Genomic DNA, 7322 nt, shown 5'->3' on the forward strand with positions numbered 1-7322 from the left:
GAACAAAAAACAGATAAAGACAAAAAGTAGCCACTGATAATATCTAAACATGTATCCAAATCCAAATGGAATAAAATTAATTTATGTGTGATGACAATTTCTTAGCAACTGGGGATTGTTAAATAGAGCTATACAGGCATCCAGTGGCTATAATGGTATTACAGATAATAAATTGTGCAAAATGTTTATCCTAACAGTCAATTTGCAAATAATGCGTTCATATTAGTGTACATCACAAAGCGCTGAATCTCCACAAATTAGTGCCGTTACTATGACAACCAATTTGAATGTGACAAAAAACTGATACATCACCATTCAGTTAGAAGTTTAAAAAAAATCTATACTTTTATTCAACAAGGTGACAGTAAAGATATACTTATTACAAATTGTTTATATATATATATATATATATAAATGCTGTTCTTTTACTTTGTATGAGGTGGAACCTCTGGATTGTTCTGATAGACCTTTGAAAACTGGCGACTCCGGTAAGAGAGTAAAGGGCTCAGAGAGTCACATCCAAGAAAGCTTTAATGAGTTGGGTTTATACAGGCCACTTTGGTGAGCATAAATGTATACAGGCAAAAGCATTGGGGTATTTGGGGTGTGTATGTGTGTGTGGTCTGAAATAGAGGAAAATTGTATAAATTAGATATAAAATATTACAGCCTTTCTATTAACTTAGTACAGATGTTAAACATTTACATTCTAAACATACACAGATAAATAATCATCAATGGTCTGAAATTCTCTTACAAATTCACAATTATGATAGTGTAGCATCTCAAACAATCTTAAAATGGCTAACAGATCAAGATTTATATACAATGCACTATTGCACGTGGAACTAGCATGTTAGCTACCTAATGTAGATTAGCAAATAACATAATACTGTGCAAATATGCGCTTACAAGATTAACAACATCATCACAATAACATCAACATTATTGACATGCATGTTTCTGCTAGAGAATGCAAAATAAACTTACTTTTCTGCATGAACGCACACAACTTTAAAGCTCGGATGCTCACTCTGACCCAGCACGTGTGGTGTATAAAACGCAGCGTCTTAAAGGGAAGGTGTATAGGTATCAGTAAGATGAAAGATATGCGCCATCTAGTGGTAAAATATTAAAGTGAAACTAAAGGAAAAGACTTTCCTACATTGCCGCCCCCAAATTTAGTATCTAAATTTGTAATTATTTAGGAAAGTCTCAGTGTCAGTTACTATTTTCTTCCTCGTCCTCCCACGATGGCAACTTAACTAACCGGGCAACAGGCCGTAGATAAGTGCGCCCTTTCACTTGCACTTCTGCAGTGCGTATACGATTATCTACTCCTGCAAATGTTTTAGTCACTCTGCCAATAGGCCACAAAGCTCAGGGCAACTGTGGATCAACTATCATGACGATCTGTTCAGTACTCAGATTGGCAGTGTCCTTACGCCATTTTTGGCGGGGCTGTAGGCTTGGTAAGTAATGCCGGATAAAGTTTACCCAAAAGTGATCAGCTAAAATTTGGCTGTGTCGCCACCGTCTTCTCCCTAACAGATCACTAGATGAGTAGATTGCTTGTGGGAGTGAGGCATCCCGACGACCCATCAGTAACAGATTCAGTGTGACAGGGTCTGGGTCGGCAACATCTGATGAAACGTAACCGAGTGGCTTAGAGTTGAGGATTCCCTCGACCTCTACCAACACTGTACGCAAGACTGCTTCAGTCACTGTTCGATTGCCCAAGACTACCCGAAGAGAAGTTTTCACCGACCGTACCTCTCGCTCCCAGGTTCCTCCAAAGTGTGGAGCATGTGGAGGGTTAAACTGGAAAGCAATTTCCTGGCCGGCTAGATGTTCTTCAAGTGGACCTTGTAACGATGCGAAGACTTCCTGGAGTTCAGTGGCTCCTCCTCTGAAGTTTGTGCCTCTATCAGCCAGTATCTCATATGGCTTACCATGATGTGATACAAATCGTCTTAATGCCATCAGGAAGTGATCCATGCTCTCTAAAAGATCAAGATGTATGCAACTTGTTGTCATACATTTGAATATGATGCCCCAGCGCTTCTCTGTGCGTCTGCCTATTTTAATAGTGAAAGGGCCAAAACAGTCTATACCAGTGGACCAGAAAGGTGGTTTGTACAGTCTTAGTCGTGAGGGGGGCAAGTCTGCCATCTTCGGAATTACAGGACTTGCTCTCCACTTTTGACAAGTCTCACAATTGTACTGGTGTTTCTTGATGGATTCTCTGCCACGCAGGATCCAGTACTTGCGTCTGATTTCACCTAAGACCCGTTCTGGACCTGGATGCAGAAGCTGGTTGTCATATTCTTTGATTAAGAGCATTGTAATCTGATGTTTAGGGTCTAGTATTATGGGATGTATTGTGTCTGGATCTAGGCCCTCAGCTCGGCGGAGTCGTCCCCCGACTCGGATTAAGTCAAGTTTTTGATCATACTCGGCAGAAAGTGAAGCAAGATGACTCTGGGCCGATATGGATTTACCTTTGGTCATTTTCCTCTTCTGGGAAGCTGTCCCTCTGAGCTTGTCTTAACAGGTGTAGTTCAGCTGCTATGACATCTGCTGCAGTCATGATAGCAGCCGCTCCGTGAAGGGACAGTTGAGTAGCCTTCAACAGTTCTTTCCAACTCTTAATATTGGAGATGTCAGGTTGAGACTTGACAAAACATGCATTTCCACAGAATGATTGTTTTTTCAGCTCATCACGGTCATCAGGAGCTGCTAATTCAGGCAGGGATGGCCAGGTGTTGGGATGTTGATGGAGGAACAGTGGTCCTTGACTCCAGTGCTGAGATTTGCTCAACTCTAACAAAGTCTTCACCCTAGTCAGGTCATCCGCTGGGTTATTGGTGGTATTGACATATCGCCAATTTGACCCTAAAGTCTTGTCCTGGATTTCAGCGATGCGTGTCCCGACGAAGACTTTGTAGCGACAGGAGTCTGATCTCAGCCAGCTCAGGACTGTTGTTGAATCGGTCCATAGAATAATATCACTCGCAGGAATAGACAGCTCTTTACTGAGCAACTTTGCCAGCTGCGCTCCTGTGAGAGCTGCACAAAGCTCCAAACGGGGAATTGATATCTGTTTGCAGGGAGCCACTCTGGACCTTGCCATCACAAAGGCTACATGGATCTGGTTTTGCTGATCTTGAGTGTGAAGGTAAGCGACCGATCCGTATGCCCGTTCAGAGGCATCACAGAAGATATGGATGGTTCTCTGTGTGCCTTCTGTGTCAGCACATGGTGGTATGTATGCTCTGGGTATCTCAACAGTGTGCAAATTGGCCAGCTCGGCCTCCCAGGCTTGCCATTGTACTAACAGGCTTTTCGGGTGGATGATGTCATCCCAACCAATCTTGAGTTTCCAGAGATCTTGAATCAGTATTTTTGCTTTTGTTGTGAAGGTTATAAGATATCCAAGTGGGTCGTACTGTGTAGCCAGTACTTTGTACACGTTTCGTAGTGTGGGTTCAGAGCAGTCAACTTGGCGATGTTGGTATCCAAGGTGGTCAGTGAGACAATTCCAACGGAGACCTAAAGCTGGCTCTTGTGGGTCTGAACAGTGTTCCGAAAGCCACAGTTCAGTTCTGGCTGCTCTGGCTTCAACTGGAAGGTGTTCTACTACAGCAGGTACATTACTGGCCCACTGGCGAATTTCAAACCCACCAGAAGACAAATGACTGCGCATCCTGTCGATGAGGTTACGGGCCTTCTCTGGGGAGTCAAGACTCTGCAAACAGTTATCAGCGTAGAATGCCTGTTCTACAGACCTTTGAACATCTTTGTAGCCTTCACTGTTGTCTTTCACATGTCTTTGTAGCGCATATGTGGCACAACAAGGACTGCAGGTAGTCCCAAATGGGAGAACCTGCCACTCAAAAACACTTGGCTCTTCGTCCCTCTTCATGTCCCTCCAGAGGAAGTGTAACAGTGAGCGATCTTCTGTCAAAAGTCTGATCTGGTGGAACATTGTTTTAATGTCTCCACTGATAGCCACTGTGTGCTCACGAAACCGGAGTAGGACACCAAGAAGGGAAGGACCCAGGATGGGACCAGGAAAAAGGTGATCATTCAGCACTTGTCCTCTGTACTGATATGAGCAATTGAAAACAAGCCTTGCTTTATTATTGTGGTGGACTCAGTGATGAGGGAGGTACCATGACTCAGTAGAGGAATCTACAATCTCAGGTGTCAATCTCTTTACATAGCTTGCAGTTTCCAGCTTCTGGATCTCTTGACAATATGTCATGGCTTGTTCAGTGTAATTTACGATCCTTCGCTCTGTACTTCGAAGCAGTGAAAGACAAGCAGATTTGGGTGCTTTTAGACAAGGACTGTCCTTCCGTCTGAGAAGTGGTGTGGCATATCTCATGATGCCATTTACATTCACCCTTACAGTGCGCTGCTCAAGCAAGTCAAATGCTTGCTGATCAAGCTTGGATCGGGTGGCGGCTTTCTCACTGATATAGGGCAAAGTGTCAATTTGCCACAATTTCTCCACATGCTTCTGAAGATCAAAGTGGGTAGGTTCAACTGCAGTAAAGAAACACTGCTGCTCATAAAAGGGGAGAGGAATCAAGCTGGCAGGACCTTGAAGTGTCCAACCAAGGGAAGTACATATTGCTATAGGTCCCCCAGAAGGGCCAACACAAACAGGCTGAGTAGGGATGAGCAAATGTGGAAAGTCGGAACCAACCAGTAGTACACTTTGTCAATTGCTGGGATTGGCAGTCCCTGTAAGTGCCTGTACTTCTTCATCAGTACTTTCACTGGGTAACTATGCTCGGAAAGACCCAGGTCATCAGCTGTGAATGCATGATCGATCTTGTATCTATGTCTTGGGTTGTCAGCTGGGGAAATTTCGAAAGAAACAGATGCCCCTTTCAGGTGAACAACCTCATGTCGTACAGTTCTCAGTGAGAGTGTTTCTGGTTCTTTCTGTAGCTGGAGATAATGTGCAGCGGAAGAAAGGAGGATAGTCCGCTCAGAACCATCGTCCAGCAAAGCATATGCCTCAAGTGAATGTTCGGCATTATGCAAAAGTACTTTGACCACCTTTAACATGACCTGTTGAGGACGGTTGGGACGGTCAAGATAAATGGTGTCTGGAGGGGTACTAACCATGAGAATCTTGTTGGGCTCCTGTATATTCACATCATGTAGTACTGTGAGATGCTGCTTCTGACATATATTACAGGGCTTCTTGAGGGTACAAGCCTCAGGTTTGTGATTGCGTCCACAGCGGTAACAACTTTTGCCTTTAAGCCACTCGGCGATCTGGGTAGTTGTCAGTGACTTGAATTTTGAACACAAACTGAGATAGTGCTCACGTGTGTCACATTATGGACAGTAAGGTTTAGGCTTGTCTCTGGGCTTTGGCGGGAAGATACGGTGAGATGAAGAGGTAAAGGGTTATTTATCTGGACTACTACTGGTGTTGTAGTACACAGAAGATAATGGCTGACTCTGACTTATCTTCCCTTTCCTCCAAGGCTTCATCTGCTCTTGAAACATGTCAACAGCTCTGCTGGAGATGTGCTTTGCCTGTGATTTTAGCTGAAGCCATGCTGATAGGTCCAGAAGAGTGTATGTTTTTTCTGTCCCTGTGATAAGTATACCACGACTTAGACCATGCTCAACAAACCCATCACGGTAGCTGGCAGGCAGTTTGACTAAAAGTCTGTCTACGTGTGAGCCACATTTCAGTTCGTAGCCATTCTCACCCTCCAAAGAACGAAGCATGCCCACAAGACCGTGTATTGAGAGCGCAAAGTTATCAAATGCTTCAGCATCCCCTACTCTGACTGGTGGAGAGTTCAATATAGCTCCAAGTTCACTGTGTACAAGTTGACGGGGTTGCCCATATTTGTCTTGGAGGACTTGCAATGCAGTCGTGTATGGAGTGAGGTCATGCATGTAGGCTTGTGCTAATTTGTAGTCACTTGGTAGCTTTAATCTGTCTAGCAGCACTTGATATTTAAACTGCTCTGTGAGATGAGCATGGCCACCTATGAGACTGTCTAGTGCCATTTTGAGTAGGGCAAAGTCAGACTCCTTACCACTATCAAATTTAGGGAGAGCTGGTTTGGGTATACCATAGGAGCTAGCAATCAACATGTCCATCATTGTAAGTGGGGCTGGTGGCTGTACACCAGGAACACTAGGTACTGATAATGGCTGTGGGCTAAACTGCAGTTGCCTAACAGGTTGTTGAAACTGACCTATTGGAGGATGAGGTTGAGAGTCTGCTGGGACTAAAAAGGTAGGTTGCTGGGCAAAGCTGGTCCCTGTTGAATCTTGAGACATATTTGGTTTAGCTAGAGATGTAAGGTTGGCACCTGACTGACCTAGACTATAGGTTTGTCTATCAAAAGACAAGGATGGCTGCACTGTTGTAGGAGGGTAAACATCTACAGTAGACAATTTTACCTGTTGGGGGGACACGCTTAGCGATGCTACAGGATAGATTGGAGAAGGAACAACAGTTACAGGTTCTGCATGTAATGGTTTGGATGTAGAGAGAGATGTAATGTGCTCAGGAACAGAATGTGAAATCGTAGGCTGAATAGTGACAGGATTACTCTGATGTAGGTAAGGTGTAGAGTGCTGTGTATTATCAGAAACAGTAACTGATGTGGTGTGTGGTGAGCAACCTCTACCTTCTGCGCACAGAGTATATCGGCCTGTACCTGCCCTGGGTCAAGTTCACTTCTGGCTTGTGGAATGGCTGTTGCATTTTCAGTCTGTTTCTTGAAGAAGTGATGCGATGAGATGTGCTTTCTCCAGTTCCATCTCCTTCTGCTTAATGCGGCGCTGGCTTTCGAGCTGTTTGGTGATCAGTTCTTTGGTCTTGTGTGCTGCACAAGCCTCTTCATCTAGCTGAGGACTTCTCCTCTGCTGTTCTCTGAGTAAATCTTCTCTCTCATATAGCGCAAGGCATGCTTGTTGATCCAGGAACTCACACTGCTCTTCAGCTTTGCTCTCCTCCACCATCTGTCTCTGCATCTCTGCAAGCTCCATGCTCTTCAGTTTCTCCTCTACAATAGCTGCCTGTAGCTCTGTCAGTCGTGAAGCTGTTGTCCGGCTGGATCCACCACTTCTGCTGGTCTTTGTTCTGGATTGGCTGTGATGTGAACTTGCAGACGAATGTGCTGAAGGTATTCTGCAAGACACAGGCAGTTCATCTAGTTGTGCAGCTGGAATGGTAGCCACTGACATCATACTGCTGACATCTGCACTGTATGGGTAAATCTCCATCACGTGCATGCTTTCACATTGAGCAGCATTAACTACACAGAGCCGTTG

At 44.5% G+C, this 7322-nt stretch overlaps 1 long non-coding RNA gene across 2 annotated transcripts; it reads right to left on the bottom strand.

The window, feature by feature from the left end:
• Positions 1-591: 591 nt before the first annotated feature.
• LOC107704202 (uncharacterized) lies at positions 592-7251 on the bottom strand. Of its 2 annotated transcripts, none has more exons than XR_001635921.1 (3): positions 6707-7251; positions 990-1068; positions 592-623 (listed from the first exon to the last, which is right to left on the bottom strand). It is a non-coding gene; the product is annotated as an uncharacterized LOC107704202 (long non-coding RNA). The 2 variants fall into 2 exon arrangements; XR_001635920.1 differs by having other exon boundaries at positions 6677-7251.
• Between the last annotated feature and the right edge of the window lie 71 nt (positions 7252-7322).

The sequence above is a fragment of the Sinocyclocheilus anshuiensis genome, unplaced genomic scaffold, assembly GCF_001515605.1.
Source record: "Sinocyclocheilus anshuiensis isolate Anshui unplaced genomic scaffold, SAMN03320099.WGS_v1.1 scaffold1228, whole genome shotgun sequence".
Lineage (NCBI taxonomy): Eukaryota > Metazoa > Chordata > Actinopteri > Cypriniformes > Cyprinidae > Sinocyclocheilus > Sinocyclocheilus anshuiensis.